Below are 20,538 nucleotides of genomic sequence, written 5' to 3'. Positions count from 1 at the left end.
CCCGGACCTTGTCTTCGGTCGAGAGGAGAAGATTGGGGCAAAGTTCGGCCTGATCCTTCTGTAGTGTGTGCTGGACTACAGGTTGACGTGACCCGCCCACGTTTCCGCCAGCACAAAAACCAAAACACAGACGATAGAACTTCGGGTCACGGAGATCGAAGAAATTGAAAAATCACATTAAAGTCTGCTCTGCGGCCGTATTTCAACTTTCCTTTATTTGATCTGTCTTAACAAACGGGATATTGAAAAACAAACCAATTTTCATTTATTTGTTTTCATTTTAAAAACAAAAAAAGGAAAAAACAACTCATTTTTCAAGATTTTGTTTTTTGATTCTTAATTGAATATCAATTGAACGAATGATACAGGATTGTGAAGGCATGAGGTCCAAGCTGCCATAAACATTCCTGGAGAGCAGCAGCACAGCAGAGGCTGGGCTGAGGAGAGGAGCAACCAGGGAGAAAGGCTTCCGGTCAAATGTTGGCAACTTGGCCTGAAAATGAAACTTTTGTTCGAAAGACGATCCTGCTGGTCATCCCTGCTGGAAGAGCTGCAAACATTTCTCGTTCTATAACAGGAACAGACAGTCAACTGACCTCAGAGTCTGCAGACCACAGAGTGGACTCTGCAGAAAACCACACAGCTGCTCAACTGCTGAATCCTGCAGATGGTTCCAGCTGAGGTCCAGATGTTCCAGATGTTTCTGGAGGGAGGGGTTGGACTTCAGAGCCGAGGCCACAGAAGAACAGCTGATCTCTGACAACCAGCAGCTGCTCAACCTGAATGAAGAGAGAAAGAAGTGAGATTAGAGGACAGAGTCTGATGCTGAAGTGACTGAGAGCTGAAGAAGGTTCAGACTGGAAGAGTTTAGAAATGTAAAGTCCAAACAGCTGAAGCCTCCAGGAGGAGAAGAGCTCTCATCAACATGCTGCAGAGCTCAGTCCACTCTCGGTCCAAACACCACACACACACACCACACACACACCACACCACACACACCCACACACACACACACACACACACACACACACACACACACACACACACACACACACACACACACACACACAGATCCAGGGTTTAATTGGCCCAGTGTTTTTCCTACTTTCAGGAGGCCATCAAACGCACCATGTCACATGATATGATCATGTGACTTGAGAGCCTCCAATCAGCCAAGGCTCTTCATGAGCTGCTGAGCTCATTCCTCTCAGGTGTGAGGGAGAGAAGCCCAGCAGCAGCAGCAGCAGCAGCAGCAGCTGATGATTCTTCCTTTTGTTCTCTGGTTCTCAGGATGTTCTGGAACTTCAGATCCAGGCTAATGTGTTGGGCCGGGTTCCTGCTCTCCTGTGTGGTTCCTTTATGATTCTCCTCAACTGCTGAGTCTCAATCATGAACCATGTGACGTGTGACATCCTATAATGTGCCGACCTGCTAATGCTAACATGCTAATGTGCAAACATGTTAATACCAACATGCTAATGTTCTGACATTCCAATGCTAACATGCTAATGTGCTGAAATGCTAATACTAAAATGCTAATGTGCTAGCATGCTTAAGCTAACATGTGTTTGTGCTTACATGCTTATGCTAACATGCTAATGTGCTGACTTGCTAATCCTAACATGCGAATGTGCTGACACACTATTGTTAAACTGCTAATGTGCTTACATGCTTACGCTAACATGCTAAGATGCCAACATGCTTATGCTGACCTGCTGTTGTGCCAAAATGCTAATGCTAACATACTAATGTGCTAACATGCTAATGCTAACATGCTGTTTTGACATGCTTATGCTAGCATGCTAATTGACTGACAAGCTAATTTCAACATGCTAATAACCTGACATGCTAACATGCTGACACGCTGCTATGCTGACACACATGCTGTTGTGCTAAAATGCTAATGTACTCTCATGCTAATATGCTGACACGCTTATGCTAACATGCTAATGTGCTGATATGCTATATTCTGACATGCTAATACTAAAATGCTAATGTGTTAACATGGTGTCAATGTATTTTGAAGCCATTTGTTTTTCAGCTGTTAGCTTGGCGTTAGCTTAGCTTCATGCTGACTTGAATTTTGGAATAGTTTGGTCCATGCAGCCAGGTGTTCTGCAATGAGATCAAATTCCTGATGGGGAGCTCCGAATCAAGGCCAGGAGCCTGAGAACAAGTGCTGCCCCCACATGGTCGGTTGTAGAAGCTCTGTAGCCTGTTCACCTCCTCCTCCTCTGACTGAACTCTGAAACCACATCCCATCCAGACTCACTGGACTGACTGGACACTTTCACAACTCTTCATTCTCCAATCCACACTGGAACACTGTGAAGCTCAGTCAGCTGTTTAGTTCTCCCAGCCGCTACTCCTTGTTGCTGCTGCTGAACAACTGGACTGTTTCCATGAGTCATGTGTCAAATCAGGTTTGATCTGAAGGACTGGAAAACTTGGCTTGTTTTGATGTTTCCCTTAAAGGGCCTGTATCATGCTTTTTTAGCTCGTCCAAACCCTATTATTGGCATTAATATGGTAATAGTTTATTTTTGGCGCTAAGGAAAAGTAATTTGTGTTAAATAAAAGATTTTTGGAGGTTAATTCTGAAACCCGGAAGAGAAAACACTCAGTTTCACTGAAAATCCCGCCTCCCCCTGTGGACTTTGACTGACAGCGTACTTCAACCAATCGGAGCTACGTTAGCTTCTGTAAGGGTTAGCTTTAGCTCTTTAGCTTTAGCTTCTCTACACTCAAAGACACGCGAAAACATCTTTTCCTGTTAGAAACTCACCAAGCGCAGACCCTTCAGACTCTTGCTCTTGCTTGATGTTGCTTTCAGACGATGGTTAAAGTTTATCTCCGTAAAAAGCGGCAATGCTGATAGCAGAGGGCCTGCGGGAGTGTGTGTGTGTGTGTGTGGGAGGGGGGGGTTCTCCTCAGTGGAAAATGTGAATCAGCTGCTGCTGGTCAGAGGAGAGTGGGGGTGTCTGCGGGGGTGGGGTGGGAGGAGGTGGGGGAGGAGTTCAACTTTGTGACGTACTTAGGTTTGAAGAGTTTCAAATGAGCTGTTTTCTACCCAAAGGGAGGGGCTGCTGTAGAGAGCAGCAGACTGAAAGAGATTACTCAGACATTCGTGGAAGAAGGCAAATAACCTTTTGGGGGTGGTTTTAAAGGGAAATCAACTTTGTGGCATGCTTAAAACCTTAAAAAAGTGGATTTTGCATGATATAGGTCCTTTAATTTTCTGTTGTTGTTTCTTTGTTGACTTTACATTTCCTGAATCTCCTCTCACATTCAGGTGAATGTGCGTCATTGTCTCTTATGTCAACAGCCAAGGTTACTAACCTTGCGGTAAGCTGAATTCTCGCGGTATTTGTTCAACACACCTTGAGAATCCATCTTGCACCACTCGCGCTAATGCGCTCTGGCTCTGACTTTTTTCGGTCGGACCAATCACGCGTCGTTGAGGGCGGGACATGAAGCTTTGACGGAAGCAGAAAGCGACGGACTGCTAATAATGTTAGCATGGCTAGCGAAAATAGTGGCTATCTCGACAGCGATTAAATCTGTTTTGGATGAATCCTCTATTGTGTCTTTGAAAAACGATCAGCAAGAGGTTTTTTCTTTGCAGGATTGGCTGAAACCAAACATGGTTAGGCGGGCGCATGGTGTCCTTCCGTCCAATTAACGCAGAGTTCTACAGCAAGTCCGTCCTTCCCCGAACTGATTCACCGAGTGAAATCCCAGATTGACATGTGAGGCAATTCGTTGCTGCACATGTCAAGATGGCTTTTGCCAGGTTACAGGTTAAAGGTTACTAGCCAACAAGTTGCTGAGCTCCGTTTCTCCTGGAGATCCTCGATGTGGATCACTCTCAGACCAGCCTGTCTGACCTTTAGTGTCACACTACTTTACTGAAACACTCAACATGGAGTTGACCTCAGAATCTGCAGAAACAGAGTGGACTCTGCAGGAACCACACAGCTGAGAAACTGCTGAATCCTGCAGATCGTTACAACTGAGGTCCAGATGCTCCAGTTTCTGGAGGGAGGGGTTGGACTTCAGAGCTGAGGCCACAGAAGAACAGCCGATCTCTGACAAACTGCAGCTCTCCAACCTGAATAAAGAGAGAAAGCAGCAGAATCAATGAGGAGGAACCAATCAGATGTATTGATGGAGAAATGAGCAGCTCCACATTACTGAGTCCTGATCAATGAGCTGTTCTGTTATTGTGGATCTTCATCACACAACATTCACACTCCTCCTCATGTCCACACACCAGTTAGACTTGTAGTCAAGACCGCGTAAACCGAGACCAAGAGACTTCCATTTCATAGAGTATCAAGACCAAGACCAGTTGAGCTCCAGACCCAGACCAAAACAAGTTTTTATCCATCTTGCATAATAAAAATGTCTGTGTTTCTTTTCTACAATCATCTGCAGTCAGAGAGCAGATCAACAGCTGATGGTTCTGGAACAGTTACCTGGAGGAGGCGGCGCTTAGCAGAGATTCCACAATCACTGATTAACCATGTAAATGAATGACATGAAATCAGGCCAACCAGCATCAGTTAATGACTGAAGGATTAGGGAGAGTTGAAGGTCACCCATCAGCCATAGAGCCCTGGTCACTAGAGCAGATAGAGATACAGCCATAGAGCCCTGATCATTAAAGCAGATAGAGATACAGCCATATGCAGAGCCCTGATTTTTCAACAATCATTTTTAAATAGAAGTTCAGACATCTGTGGGAAAAAAAATCTATTGACATACATCTATGTCAGTAGATGTAGAAATGTTATCTACATTGAGAAATGACCTTTACTGGTGTCTTGTCTCATATTATCACACAGAAATGTTTGAAATTATAGACTATACTACAGTTTATGAGTGTGTGCGTGCCCACCTACGGGCTTCACTATTGGGAACCTCTTTTGGCGCAAGCCAGACACTGAGAAATGATCAACAGAGTTGTGCACCAATCGTGCCCGTGCGCTGGCACACGCCCCGCCCCGCCCAAGGGTATATAACCAGGCGATGCCAACAATCTCCCTTCTTCGGATCAGCACAGGGAGACAGACAGTCCAGCTGGGCTTGCAGGTAGGTGTGCATGCACACACTCGTAGTGTAGTTACGTCTAGTAACTATAATTTCTACTTCGTGTGATGCTTAGCCCACCTACGGACTTCGCTATTGGTAACCTACTAAGGCGGAGGCCGTAGGGATAAATGTACCCCCAGCTAGACAGGCTGACAAGATTGGCACGGAAGCAGGAGCAAAGCAGGCCGTGCATCAGGCATGGCCCACCAAGCTCCAAGGACACCGACGTCAATCGTCAACGAGGCGCTGACTGTACATGTGTGAAGCAAGATCGTGACACAACGTCAACAAAACACACACTGGTGAAGACTCCCAAAGTCACACCGGCACGCAACCAGGACCTACGCCACGGTCTGAATTCCCCAAGGAAAACAGCAGCCGGCCAGGCCAAACATCGTCCTCTTAAGCAACAGGACCCCTGTCCCCACTTAAAGTGGAACGGTCGTTTATACAATCTGGACCTTATTTCACATTCGAAACAACAACATTTACTCACCCGTTTGACTTTCGTGTGATTTGCAGTTGGTTCGGAGATAATTAGATACTCCCATATCCATATAATGGCAGCGGGCGGGGCACCGACATGCAGCCATTACAGACGCTCTTTTCTCTTATGTTTGTGTGTGGGTGGTAGATACATGTAAATTTAGTAAGTCAGCATCACTTAAATGTCTGTAAACCGGCGAGATTGAGCAACTCTCTGGGAACTCTGAAGTGATGATGTCATCACACTGCGCCGTGGCGCACATTCATTCTGTTTGTTTACATGGAAGTTGCTCGGCGAAACTGTTAGACACACAAACAGGAGTAGTCCTCCCTCCACGTTCTTTGGAGGTAGGCAGAGTACATAATTTTTGTGAATAGGGAGCATAATATGAACGGCATAAAATGAATAGCATTAGCATCACGTTACTTCGACCTGTTCTCCTCCTGCAGCCGCTGGAATGGCATTCTTTTTGAGGTTCATTCTCTGGATCTTCTAGCCTTCATTTCTTTCCTGAACTGGGAAGAAGTCCTCCGATGTGAAGTGGGCACTACACCCCCGATAATCCAAACGTCGTAAAGTTTGAACTTTGATGCTGGGGTCCATGTTGAGCGCTATTAGCCATAGCTTCAATGAATCCCGGTCACGAAGTGGGAGCCTGTGAGCTCAGTGACGTCCAGCTGGTCATTTTACTTTCACAGCCAGGATATATGCACACTCGAACCATTGTACCAAAGTTACAACCAGCTGAAAATAAACTCTGACTGACTAAAAAAGCCGATCGATGCCGTGGTCTGACTGCAGAGCAGAGACGCTACTTCCATGTAAACAAACAGAATGATGTGCGCACGGCGCAGTGTGATGACATCATCACTTCAGAGTTCCCGGAGAGTTGCTCAATCTAGCCGGTTACAGACATTTAAGTGATGCTGACTTACTAAATTTACATATATCTACCACTCCACAACAAACATAAGAGAAAAGAGCGTCTGTAATGGCTGCATGTCGGTGCCCCGCCCGCTGCCATTATATGGACATGGGAGTATCTAATTATCTCCGAACCAACTGCAAATCACACGAAAGTCAAACGGGTGAGTAAATGTTGTTGTTTATGAATGTGAAATAAGGTCCAGATTGTAAAACGACCGTTCCCCTTTAAGTTATTTTTGAGTGAGAAGATGTGACAGGATATTCCTGAACCTGACTTTGGACAGTACAGCTTCTTCATCATTCCAAGCTCTCCATGTGGACTTCAACCAAAGAGGTAACTTACTTTTAATCTCAAAACACTGCCAGTGTCCAGGATGTTTGTCTGCATGATCATTGAACAGTTGACACAATAAAAATAATAGCCTGTTTCATTAGGTCTGTTTCACCTGGTGAAACAGAATCTGCTAAGATTGGCAAAGAAAAGCTCTGTAACTCAGCCCAAGTCAGAGGTAACCTCCCTCCCTAAACTATAATGACTGACTAACCACTCTCTCCTTTCTGTCTCTTGCTGTTGTCTCTTCTTCACACTTTTTATTTTCTCTCTACCTTGAACAGTTTATTACTCTGGCCCTTTTCTGTCCCCTCATACTTATTTCTTTCCCTCCCTCCGCTGGTCTGTTTCACATTTTTAATTTTACCAGTGACGTTGTGTTGCTAAATTTTTGTTGTTTTTTACAGGCACTAGTCATCGGTGATGGAGGAGACCAGTCAAATGCTGACGTCAAGTACTCTCACTGTTCACTCTGTCTTTCTCCTTCTCTTCTCTTTCTCCACTTGTTATTTTTCACATCTACATGTACAAAAGACGTGTTTCTATACTAGACTGTTCTGTTTCACTGTTCTTGGTGCTATTTTAATGCATTGTCTGAACTTATGCTTATTAGTAAAGCCGTTCACTAAGGATTTTATTATGTACAGTTTCTTCCAAATAGGTAATGGAATACCTTTTCTTTTTGTAACAAACGTTCTAAATGTTGTTAGTATTACAAAGTCTGCTGAGGGCTTGTAATAAAGTACAGCAATGTTATGGAATATACATTCTCCTGTGTTTTATACCTGGGGTTCTCAAACTTGCTACCGAAAGGTCTGATCTGATTTTTGTTCCAGTTCAGAGTTCAGGAACGATTGGCAATAACATTTAATCAACATTAAGGGGGCTTTCACACCTAACTCGTCTGGTCCGGACTTTCAGACTTTTTCGTTTGGTCCGAACCAAAATGGTAGGTGTGAAACCTCCCTTGGACCCTGGTCCGGACCAAACAACCGGACCTTGGTTCGACCAAAATAGGTGGTCTCGGTTCGGACCAAACGGGACCACGGTCTCGCTCCTGCCCAGTGTGAAAGCATTATTTTGAAAGGTTCGGACCTTCTTACCATTGACAGGAAATTACGACACGAACTACCGGAAAAGAAAGCCATCACCAAAACAAAATGAGCCGCGGGAGCACATGGGGAGAGGAGGAGACGAAATGCTTAATAAGTATCTGGTCGGACGATTTTGTAAGGAGCCAACTTGAAAAAGTTCATAAAAATGCAGAAACTTTTCAGCTGTTTTCCGAGAGAATGAAAGAAAGTGGATACGAAAGGACGGGGGAACAGTGCCATTTAAAGATTAAAAAACTGCGGCAGCAGTACACAAAAGTGCGGGATGCACTGAGAAAAAGCGGGGCATCAGCGATTGAAAAGGATAAGTTTCCCTTCTTTGAGGACCTCGACAGCATTTTAAGTAGTCGTCCGACTAGCTCACCTGTCAACGTTGTTGAGTCTGCATCACCTGCCAACCGTGAGCCGGAGCTAGCGACTGAGGAGGTGTCGTTTTCCACCGAAAACAATTCGGAAAGCGGTGTAGCTCATCTTGTCCACTACGCTTGTAGTAGACATCCATTCATCCCTGTACATTACTTATTATTGTCTTTCTATTGCAAATCTATCGTGCTTTTTTTCAAATGTATGCAGAAACACAACCAACTAAAGTGGTGTGTTACATCATAAACACTACAATAGCTTATACTGCAGGAAAACGGCATCATAAATTACAGAAACACAGTAGGAGGTTTATTTAAAATATATGTAACGAATATATCGTATTTTAACATTTGTGCAAACTTATTCTCATTCACAGATGTACACACATTTTTAAGTCACTGTAACTCTTTTCAAAATCCACAGGAGAAACAGCAGCTGTGAGCACTGACGAGGAAAAAGGGCCTGCCCCAGCATCTGTTTGTCGTCACAGGAAGAGAAAAAACAAGACTGCAGAAAGAACAGAAGACTACAAAAGGCTCATGGAAGAGGTAAACCAAGCAGAAGACAGAAGACGGGAACGGGAGGATGCAGCATTTGAAAAATGGATGAAGATGCAGCAAGAGATTGAAGAGAGGCGCTTTAGGATGCTGCAGGAACAGCAGGCAGCCACAACTTCAATGTTCATGAACATGATGCAGACATTAATTCAAACAAAGTCCCAGCAAAGCCCTGCACAACAGCATGCAACATCTTGGGGTCCAACCATGCATCAGCAGTATTATCCTGCTCCCCCATCTCCAGGAGAATGGGCTGCTCAGAGGTCTCCACACATACTACCTCCACAGGCTGCACCAGATCTCTGTGGCCAGATGCCACAAAGTGGAGAAATAAGCAGTGGCAGAAAGGACTTCTGGCAGCTGTAGTTTCTTTCACTGAGCCAAGGCCAAAAAAATGAGGCAAGTTCAAGTTAAGTTTGGAGTTAGAAAGAAAACAGAAGGATACAAGAGTACAGTTAACTTCAGTGAGGGCTTCTTGTTTTTGAGTTTACCATAGGTTCAAATAATACAATTCAAATACATTGTTTTGCTAAAGAATAAAAAGGCAGTTATGCTGATGTTTGTAAAAGAGCTGGGTTTGTTTCTTTAAGGCTCTGTTTATCTTAAACAGTTACATGTGTTAAAATGTGTGGTGAAGAAACAAATAAGATTACAAATATGTTTGACAAGGGAAGTGTTTGTCTTGAATGAATCAGAATGATCTGAGCATCAATAAAATCAGCTGGACAAATGACTTTCTTCTCAAATTTTGACTCTTTCTTCATCTTTATTTTTGTTCAATGAATATGATAGCTTCCCAAATGTTAAACAAGCACAAGAAAAAAAGTGAACTCATACAAGGTTTATGACATTTACAGGAATATGCAACATTTATTTTGGTTTATTTTTAAAACTATCCAAATTATGTATTCAGGAGAAAATTACATGCTATCAAACAGAATCCAAAGTTTTTTCAACTGAGAGATGACTAACATCATCTTCGAGGAAATTTCATATTGAAAAAACAAGCAGTGAGAACAAATATGACACTTCACTTTGTCTCAGTTAAATGAGTTACATTATGGAACAGCTGCAGTGATGAACTCAAAGTATGTATGGGTAGCAGAGTCTTTATTTCGCCGTCAGTAGATTCTCCTCATAGCAACTTTAAGTTTGAAATAAAACATTCATTCATTCATTTTGAAAAAAAATGTTTGAGTTCAACAAAAAGCAACACAAGGTCATTGAGGATAAAAATAATGACTTTGTTTCCTTGGTGAAACAACAGTGAAAAAACAGTAACTCCAGTAACAATCACTTTCAAGTATTTCTTGTACTTTGAATTGATCAATGAGCAACGTCCAAAGCACACTTTACTGCAGAGCTGAAAAATGAGCACACAGTGCATTTCTGATATTTGCCCCACTGTCACCACCAATCTGACGGTCTGCAGGGTCCGGCCTTTGATCATGTACATCATTGTCACTGCAGATGTACTCCTCATTATGACTTTCACAGAAGTTATGAAGAATGCAGCATGCCAAGACTATGTCACTGACAAAGAAGACATCACAGTCACATCTTTTTAAAAGGCATCTCCAACGTCCTTTCAAACGTCCAAAAGCTCGCTCCACTGTCATTCTGGCTTGACTCAAGCGGTGGTTGAATGCAGTCTGCTCTGCTGTGATCCCTCTGCCCTCTTGGTAAGGTTTCATTAACCAGGGCAGCAGTGGATATGCGGCATCTCCCAGAATGACAAGAGGCACATCAACATCTTGAATGGTTTCCTGCAAACTTGGCAAAAGTGTTCCGTTCTGTCCTCTCTCATACAGGGATGAGTTTGAGAGAACGCGGGCATCATGAACCCTCCCAGGCCAGCCGATGTTGACATCCCAAAACTTCATGTTGTGGTCCACAACACCTGTAGGATTATAGAATAGAAGCCTTTGCGGTTGTAATAATCAGCTGGGTTGTGAGAAGGTGCCAGAATGGGAATATGGGTGCCATCAACTGCTCCTGCACATTGTGGAAACCCCCATCTGTCATGGAATCCTTGACTATTTCCACAAATTCTGCATCTTTTCGGTGTGTGTAGATATTGTGACTTCAGATTATCATTGATAGCAGCAACAACTTGTTGAGTGAATTACACAAGCACTGGACAGTCCCACACCAAACAGATGAGAGATGGATCGGAGCTCAAGATTTGTTGCGAGCCTCCATAAACACACAGCCACACGCAGCTCCACTGGCACTGCCCTACGGTATCTTGTGTCCTGTCGAGTGAGCTTTGGACGCAGAAGTTCACAGAGATGCCTAAAAGTTGTTCTTCTCATTCTGAAATTGAGCAGCCAGTCTCTCTCTGTCCATGTGTCGCATGCGTGCTGCCACCAAGCATGGCAGCGTGCGTGGGTCCAGAGTTTCCTATAAGCAGCAAGAGTGAAAAAAGACAAAAACACATTAGTAAATGCAATTTACAAATTGTAATTTTAAGAAATAATCAGTTTTTTTTTTTTGTTTTTTTAGCAAGAATAGTGACCAATAGGACACAAACCAGCACATCCATGTGAGCTTTATATATTTATATTTTAAGATCAAGATTAATTTAAGATCAAGATTAATTTACAATACAAAGAAAAGTTTATAATGGGAATACTATATATATATATATATATATATATATATATATATATATATATATATATATATATATATATGGGAAATTCTCCAACTATTTGTGTCCAGGCAGAAATAACAAAAACCATTTTTCATTTTCATTTACTGATACAAAATTGAACTTTGTTTTCCTCTGAATGCTGGACTAAAGCAACTGAAAATATATAATATGTATGTAGTTTTATTACAACCACCATCAGTTAATGTTTGTATATATTGTGGTGAAGTAGAACAAATCAAAATATTTCTAAAAATATGTGTTGGATTTATGAAAAATTTCACAACCAAATTTGACTGCAGTTGGAGAATCACTCATGTATAAAACAGCCAATGTCGTGACTTAGCACTTATTCAGTAACATTACACCGCACAATTCATCTCACTTTACAGATATTAACCAACAGCCTGGACAGGGTGGGCTAACAGTATAGCTGCTTACGTGAACACTAGAAGTGTTCCTTACTGTGTTGAATAGCGATTTTTCAGAACGGGAAATTTATCGCAGTTAAAGTAATACCTCACAATGAAAGCTTATGTTTCATAAGTTTTATACCACATACCTTTTCTCCCGAGTTGGTGTTGTGATGGCTCGCAGGATTGCATTTCGTCTCCTTTCCTGTCGACGGCGGTAAAAGTGTCGCCTGATCATAAAACTCATGAAACGACGTCGGATCAGACTTATGTAAATCTCTTCAAGCTGTCGCTGATGGTGATACAAAATAAACAAAAATAGAATAGTGGGGAAAACGATCTCATTCATCTCATTCATCTCATTCATTGTTTACATTTGAAGACCCGCGTTTTGCAGCATGCTGACGTCAAACGCCCGCCCAATACATGACCAATCAGTGTAAACTACGTAGACACGCAAAGCACGCAGTTGATGACGACATCACGTAGTTTTGTCACGTAAGGTCTGTTGGTCCGTTTGCGTTAGTAACAGTGTGAAACCACAAGAGACAGAACCAAATGTATACAATGTAACAAAACGCATACTTTAGTTCAGACTGTGGTCCGGACTTTCAGGTGTGAAAACACCCTAAATCAGTTCACTTATGATTATTCTGAGAAACGCCGTTAGTGTGAGCGCTCTGTACTCTGTCAGTTCTTGATTCTTGAAAACAGCATCAGAGTGAGTGGTCATTGCATTGTTCGCTCTCTCCTCCGTCTCCTCCGCTAGCTTAACCTGCTACTTTTCTTCAGTTGTTTGGATGCGTTTGTGACAGGCTGGTAGAAGCACAAGCCAAGAATGTACACAATTTAAGTGAAATTAAAGCCGCAAGCGGCATTGGACGGGACCTCGCCCTCTGGCAAGGTGGCCCCACTGAGGCCGTCCTCGTACCTTGATGACCGAAGTCCAGGTCACTGGGAACCTTGCTCCTCCATAGACTTCCAACACCCTCTCACCCACTAACATGGAGTTGTTAGCATCTGCTATCCGCTGACATAGAGTTGTTAGCATCTCTCATTCGCTAGCATGGGGCTGTTAGCATCTCCCATCCACTAACATGTAGCTGTTAGCATCTCCCATCTGCTAACATGTAGCTGTTAGCATGTCCCATCCGCTAACAAGTAGCTGTTAGCATCTCCCATCCACTAACGTGTAGCTGTTAGCATCTCTCATCCGCTAACATGTAGCTGTTAGCATCTCCTATCCATTGACATGGAGTTGTTAGCATGTCCCATCCACTAACATGTAGCTGTTAGCATCTCCTATCCACTAACATGGAGTTGTTAGCATGTCCCATCCACTAACATGTAGCTGTTAGCATCTGTCACCCACTAACATGGAGTTATTTGCATCTCCAATCCATTAACATGTAGATATTAGCATCTGTCATACACTAACATGACGGTGTTAGCATCTGTCATCCGCTGACATGTAGCTGTGAGCATCTCTCATACACTAACATTTAGCTGTTTGCACTGAATTCTCAGTCATGGGGAGCCTTGCCAGTACATAAACATTGATTTTCATGACTTGACCTCATTTTCTGTTGTAATTGGGCTTTTAATTTGAAGGAATTTGGGCTTTTATTTTGGAAAGGCAGTACACGCTGTCATAATCATGGACTAACCCCTTGGTACTCCATAACATACATTTTCATGACTCTACATCATTTTCTGTTGTAAACGGGATTTTTTATAAAGGATTTTTTTGCTTTTATTTTGGAAAGATAGCATATGCAACTCCGGTTTTTTGAGACCTGGACATTATTTATAGGTGTGTACATGCTTATTCACTCAGACAGACATGGTGCAGCTTGGAGTCCTTCAGAGTTATTTCGATCCGAATGATCAGCGGGGGCCACGGCAATGGAGCTTCCGCACTGCAGCTCCATTGCCGTGGCCCTCGCTGAATCGGTCGGACCTGAATAACTTCTGAAGGACTCCGAGAGTGACTTTTACACCGCTGAAACTCTGAAAGAGGATGAATTTGTTGTAACAAGCTTGAATACTATGTTTTAGGCCTTCAGAGACCTATATGACATGACTGAAAAATAGCATCATATGTACCCTTTAATGACAGCTGCTGTCAGCTCAATGACTGCACTGCATGCCCATATATGGTCAGTAGTGGACTTCCTGTTGGATTTAGGTTATTGGTGTCAATGGGTGATTTTTAGATCTCGATGAGATGAACACATGAGCAATTGGTTTTATCTCTCTACGACATTCCTACGGACTGCAGCGGCCATTTTTTCCAAAAATGTGACTTTTATTTTGAAGGGCTGATAAAATCCACACTGTGTGACTTTTGACAAAGTTTGAAACATCGTTTGTAGAGAAGCTTCTCCTCTTTCAGGCTGCATTACTTTGACGTCTCTGCGACAAACGGTCTCGGACAAGAAAATTTTTAAATGAGGAGTGATTTTTACTTTGAAAGGGAAATAGCGGACTTCCTGTTGGATTTAGGTTATTATTGTCAATGAGAGATTTTTAGATCTCGATGAGACGAACGCGTGAGCAATTGGTTTGATCTCTCTACGACATTCCCACGGGCCGTTGCGTCGGAATCTTTTTTTTTTTAACCAAATTTTACACTGAAAGGAAAACATCGGACTTCCTGTGCAATTTCGGACATTTTTGTCAATGACAGATTTTTAGATCTCGATGAGACGAATGCATCCACATCGATTTGATCTCTCTACGACATTCGTGGCGGGGTAGCAGCGTCCATTGTAGTGCTTCAAGTGGGTTTTTCAGACTCAAACTTTAAGGGTTAATAAAATCCACACCCTGAGACTTTTGACAAAGTTTTTAACAACTTTGGAAGAGGAACTTGTCCTCTACGATTTCACGCCACCCTGACATCTCTACGACAAGTGGTCTCAGAGCAGATAATTTTTAAATGAGGAGTGATTTTCTGAAAATTTTATCTTGAAAGGGAAATAACGGACTTCCTGTTGGATTTTGGTATAGGTATTCCTCTTGGGCAGTTTTGGTTCTCGATGAGACGAACGCCTGAGCATTGGTTTGATCTCTGTACGACATTCCTACGGGCCGTGGCGGCTATTTAACTGTTTCTAGGTGGCGCTAGAGAGCAGATGGGGTTATGGGGTTACTTTTTTCACTTTCTAAAATTTCTTGAGTGTCTGGATGTGCCTGCCAAATTTGGTGAGTTGTCGTGCATGTTTGGCGGGTCAAATTTGGCGTTGAATACAGCAACTTTTGGCTATTACATTGATCGGGAAATACCGGACTTCCTGTTGGATGTAGGTCATCGTGGACAGATCGTAATTGTTAGATCTCGAGCAGACGAACGCATGAGCGGTACTTTGATCTGTCTACGACATTCGCACGGGTCGTAGCGGAGATTTTAGTGTTTCTAGGTTGCACGAGTTCCTAGGTGGCGCTAGAGAGCAAATTGGGTAATTTTTTTTATTTTATCAAATGTTTCGCCTGTCCGAATATGCATGCCAAAATTGGTGAGTTTTCATGCATGTTTAGGGGGTCAAATTAGCGTTTAATACGCGGTCAGTAAAATAATAATAATAGAGAAACAACGGACGAAGAACAATAGAGGCCTTGCCCTCAGGCAAGGTGGCCTCAGTTGAGGCCACCTCGCCCTCGGGCTCGGTCCCTAATAAAAGAAAGTCATGTCTTCTGTGTTAATAGTCGGACTTGTGGATGTTATCTGCTGCCGTGATAAATATGAGGTATGATGGACATGTTTCCAGATTGCGTTGCTTTTCAGTCCAGAATTTCAAAAGCCCTGTATGATGTTATAAGCTACTTTTTCAATTTGTGGAGATTTATAGAAATTAAATGTAAAATAGCGGATTTAATATCCTTTGTGAATAAACTGGTGTATACTATAAAATTACCACAACACAGTTATTCTACTGTCATGTACTGTAATGCAAAATACAGTAGTATACTGCTAAAATAAATAACAGTAGATGCGCTGTAAAATTACCACACCACCCACTGTTATCCTACGGTAATATACTGTAATTCAAAATACAGTACTATACTGTTAAATTAAATTACAGTAGGTGCATTGTAAAAAAAAAACAGTAAAATCCTGGCGTCCTTGCTGCCAGTATTTTACTGTTTTTTTACAGTGAAATTCTTTACAGTGTGGTCATCCCTGCTGGAAGAGCTGCAAACATTTCTCCTTCTGCAACAGGAACAGACAGTCAACTGACCTCAGAATCTGCAGACCACAGAGTGGACTCTGCAGAAAACCACACAGCTGCTCAACTGCTGAATCCTGCAGATGGTTCCAGCTCAGGTCCAGATGTTCCAGATGTTTCTGAAGGGAGGGGTTGGACTTCAGAGCCGAGGCTACAGAAAAACAGCTGATCTCTGACAAACTGCAGAGATACAACCTGAATAAAGAGAGAAAGAAGTGAGAGTAGAGGACAGAGTTTGCGCGCGCGCGCACACACACACACACACACACACACACACACACACCCACACACACCACACACACCACACACACACACACACACCACACACACACACACACACACACACACACACACACACACACACACGCACCTTTTTCTTCCTTCTTTTGTAAATACTTTAATCTCTGAAATATTTTTTCCCATTGTTCCAGTATGAATGTTTTTTTTTTCCTCCAGTGTGAATGTTTAGCTGCAGCCTCTTCCCTCCAAATCTCAAATCCTTCAAAATTTGTTTGTGAATCTTTTCTAACTCTGGTTGTAATGTGAGCTGAAATGATGAGGAGTTAATCCTCTTTAGATGAGACTGATCAGACTGATCCTTGGTGTCCATTTCTTCTTCTTCAGAAGGTTGGAGCTCCCAGGAAGTGAAAGAAGAACTGGGCTTCTTCTCCTCCCTGATTTGACCTTTGATCTTTTGGAGAGCTGAACTGATGTGAAGACCAAACAGAAGCAGAGCCCAGTGGAGGACATGTCAACAGCCAAGCTTACTGGACAGAAAGCCAACAAGTTGCTGAGAGTCTGGAGCTCCAGCTGGGAGACCAGTGACAGCTTGATCCAGGAGAGATCAGCCTGCTTTGAAAGTTGAAGGTCAACATGGAGCGTGTCAGAGGTTCACAGTCAATGATCCACTGCAGCTCCTTTTTTCTTCTAGAAGCTTTGAAATGTGGAGCTGCACACGGCTCTGCCACAGTCACAGGACTAAAGACCAGAGAAGAAGCTCCGGTCCTCATGGAGGTCCTCAGTGAGGATCACTCTCAGATCAGCCTGATGTCTGACCTTTAGTGTCAACACTACTTTACTGAAACACACTCAAACATGGAGTCTGACCTCAGAGTCTGCAGAACACAGAGTGGACTCTGCAGAAAACCACACAGCTGAGAAACTGCTGTATCCAGATGATGGTTACAATTCAGGTCCAGATGTCCCAGATGTTTCTGGAGGGAGGGGTTGGACTTCAGAGCTGAGGCCACAGAAAAACAGCTGATCTCTGACAAACTGCAGCCCTCCAACCTGAATAAAGAGAGAAAGAAGTGAGATTAGAGGACAGAGTTTGATGCTGAAGAAGGTTCAGACTGGAAGAGTTGAGAAATGTAAAGTCTGAACCCTCCAGGAGGAGAAGAGCTCTCATCAACATGCTGCAGAGCTCAGTCCACTCTCTGTCTAAACTACATCTGGAATCCTCCTCATCTCCTCTCAGTCCTCTAGCTTCAGACAGTGAACTGACCTCAGAGTCTCCAGGTTACAGTTTGGACTCTCCAGTCCAGAACACAAAATCTTCACTGAGGAATCCTCCAGCTTGTTCCCACTCAGGTCCAGATGTTTCAGATGGGAGGGGTCAGAGGTCAGAGCTGAGGAGATCACTTCACAGTGAGGATCAGAGAGTCCACAGCCAGAAAGACTGTAATGAGACCAGAGAGGACAGGACGCTATGAGAGAGGACACTTTGATGGACTGTTGGACATCAGAGCTTCACTTCTTCTGCTCTGGTTGACTTTGGATGGTGTTGACCTGGAGGAGAGAACCTGGAGGAGAGAACCTGGAGGAGAGAACCTGGAGGATGAGTTCTTGAAATGAGTTCCTCATTTCCTCATTTCAAGAAGTTGAAGTGAAGTTAAATATGCAAGTACCCCAACCTGCCCCTCTGGACAAATATTGTGTTGCCCTCACTGTGCTCATGTTGCCCCTCATGTTGCCCTCACTGTCTCATGTTGCCCCTCACTGTCTCATGTTGCCCTCACTGTCTCATGTTGCCCTCACTGTCTCATGTTGCCCCTCACTGTCTCATGTTGCCCTCATGTTGCCCTCACTGTCTCATGTTGCCCTCACTGTCTCATGTTGCCCCTCATGTTGCCCCTCATGTTGCCCTCACTGTCTCATGTTGCCCTCACTGTCTCATGTTGCCCTCACTGTCTCATGTTGCCCCTCACTGTCTCATGTTGCCCTCACTGTCTCATGTTGCCCTCACTGTCTCATGTGCCCCTCATGTTGCCCCTCATGTTGCCCTCACTGTCTCATGTTACCCTCACTGTCTCATGTTGCCCCTCACTGTATCATGTTGCCCCTCATGTTGCCCTCACTGTCTCATGTTGCCCTCACTGTCTCATGTTGCCCTCACTGTCTCATGTTGCCCCTCATGTTGCCCCTCATGTTGCCCTCACTGTCTCATGTTGCCCTCACTGTCTCATGTTGCCCTCACTGTCTCATGTTGCCCCTCACTGTCTCATGTTGCCCCTCACTGTCTCATGTTGCCCTCACTGTCTCATGTTGCCCCTCATGTTGCCCTCACTGTCTCATGTTGCCCTCACTGTCTCATGTTGCCCCTCATGTTGCCCTCACTGTCTCATGTTGCCCTCACTGTCTCATGTTGCGTTGCTGTCTCTCAGCTTGGTCAGACTGCTGAGCTGTGAAAACAACACTGAGTGAAATGTTGAGCAGCTCTTCATTCTGGACCCAGTTCAGAGTTCTGCTCTCACTTTAACATCATTCAACACATTTCCTCTCAGGCTTTAGTCTGGTTGCTGCTGAGCCTCACATCACTTCTTTCATCACATGTTTGCAGTGTGAAGAAGACCAAGAGAAGATCTGCTGACTTCCACAACATGGACATTTGATTTCCAGCTACTATGAGGGCTGATCAGATGGATTCCAGGAGGCAGCTGGAAACATTTCAGTCTCATTAGAATATTACAGACAATAAGAGATGAAATGTGAATCAGAACATGAAGGAAGACTGACAGTCCAAGTTTGAACCAACTCTAAAAACTGAGTCTCTCTGGAGGGTAGAGGAGACTTTTAGGAACAGCAGCAAGTTTGATGATATTAACACTGAAAATATCAAAATGTACATTCTCTGATTGCTTGAATAATGAAGTGAACCTCTCTGCAGCAGAATGGAGCTGTTAACAGCTGAATAATAATCAGTCATAGTCTGCGGCAGCAGATCAGACAGTGGACTGATGGGTTCTTCAGGACAGATCATTGAGGATCATCTCCACAGAGGAACTACAGGAACTACTTTCTACAAACATCACTGAGACATTGATCATGAGGGACATGTGGACTCACTCAGCCTTCCTGCACTTCTTCACAGCTGGGATCAGTCTCCGTCGTCCCTCCTCTGATGTCTTGTACTTCTTCAGGTCCAACTCCTCCAGGACCTGGTCTGACATCTGCAGCATGTAGGCCAGAGCTGAGCAGTGGATCTCAGAGAGTTCCTTCTCTGATCTGTTCTCTGACTTCAGGAACTCTTGGATGTCCTGATGGACTGAGAGGTCCTTCATCTCCGTCAGACAGTGGAAGATGTTGATGCTTCTGTCAAGAGACATTTTTTTACTGCTGATCTTCTTCAGGTTCTTGATGACTCTCTGGATGGTTTCTGGACTGATCTCTGTCCGACCCAGCAGACCTTCTAAGAGTCTCTGGTTGGATTCCAGACAGAGGCCATGAAGGAAGCGGACAAAGAGGTCCAGGTGGCCGTTCTGACTTCTGAGGGATTTCTGCAGGATGATCTTCAGGAAGGCATCCAGAGATAGGGAAGTATTATAAGACCTTCCAATGAAGGTCTTCAGCTCGTCTTTCTTCCTGCTGGTGAAACAGTGGAACATGAAGACTGCAGCCAGAAACTCCTGAACACTCAGATGGACGAAGCTGTAGACGTCTTTCTGGAAGATCACAGACTCTCTTCTGAAGATCTGAGTACAGATTCCAGAGTACAGCGAGGCCTCAGTCACATCCAGACCACACTGCTCCAGGTCTTCTTGGTAGAACAGGATGTTTCCTTTCTTCAGATGTTTAAAGGCCATCCTGCCCAGCTTCAGAAGAAGCTCCCTGTCAGCCTCCGTCAGCTCCTGTGGACCCGTCTCAGGTCCTTCATGGTACTTGAGCTTCTTCCTGTGTGTCTGAACCAGCACAAAGTGGGAGTACATGTCAGTCAGGGTCTGGGGCAGCTCTCCTCTCTGCTCGCTGCTCAACATGTGCTCCAGAACTGTAGCAGTGATCCAGCAGAAGACTGGGATTCCACACATGATGTGGAGGCTCCTGGAGGTCTGGATGTGGGAGATGATTCTGCTGCTCAGCTCCTCATCACTCAGCC

General features: G+C 43.9%; 2 long non-coding RNA genes across 3 annotated transcripts in view; both read right to left on the bottom strand.

The window, feature by feature from the left end:
- The window catches only part of LOC115400479 (uncharacterized), a 39,120-nt gene that overhangs the window by 3,399 nt on the left and 15,183 nt on the right, over positions 1-20,538 (bottom strand). The window contains exons 6-7 of one of the 2 annotated variants that reach the window (XR_003932800.1): positions 17,671-17,844; positions 17,254-17,456 (exon numbers count right to left, since the gene is read on the bottom strand). This is a non-coding gene — a long non-coding RNA (uncharacterized LOC115400479). The remainder of the gene's footprint in view (positions 1-17,253; positions 17,457-17,670; positions 17,845-20,538) is intronic. The other variant, XR_003932801.1, reaches the window with a different exon arrangement.
- Positions 723-16,228, bottom strand: LOC115400483 (uncharacterized). The gene is made up of 3 exons (XR_003932807.1): positions 16,179-16,228; positions 3,934-4,111; positions 723-779 (listed from the first exon to the last, which is right to left on the bottom strand). It is a non-coding gene; the product is annotated as an uncharacterized LOC115400483 (long non-coding RNA).

The sequence above is a fragment of the Salarias fasciatus genome, chromosome 14 (genome assembly GCF_902148845.1).
Source record: "Salarias fasciatus chromosome 14, fSalaFa1.1, whole genome shotgun sequence".
NCBI classification, from domain to species: Eukaryota; Metazoa; Chordata; class Actinopteri; order Blenniiformes; family Blenniidae; genus Salarias; species Salarias fasciatus.
The sequence above is the reverse complement of the archived record's forward strand: the minus strand, read 5'-3'. Positions and strand labels throughout refer to the sequence as shown.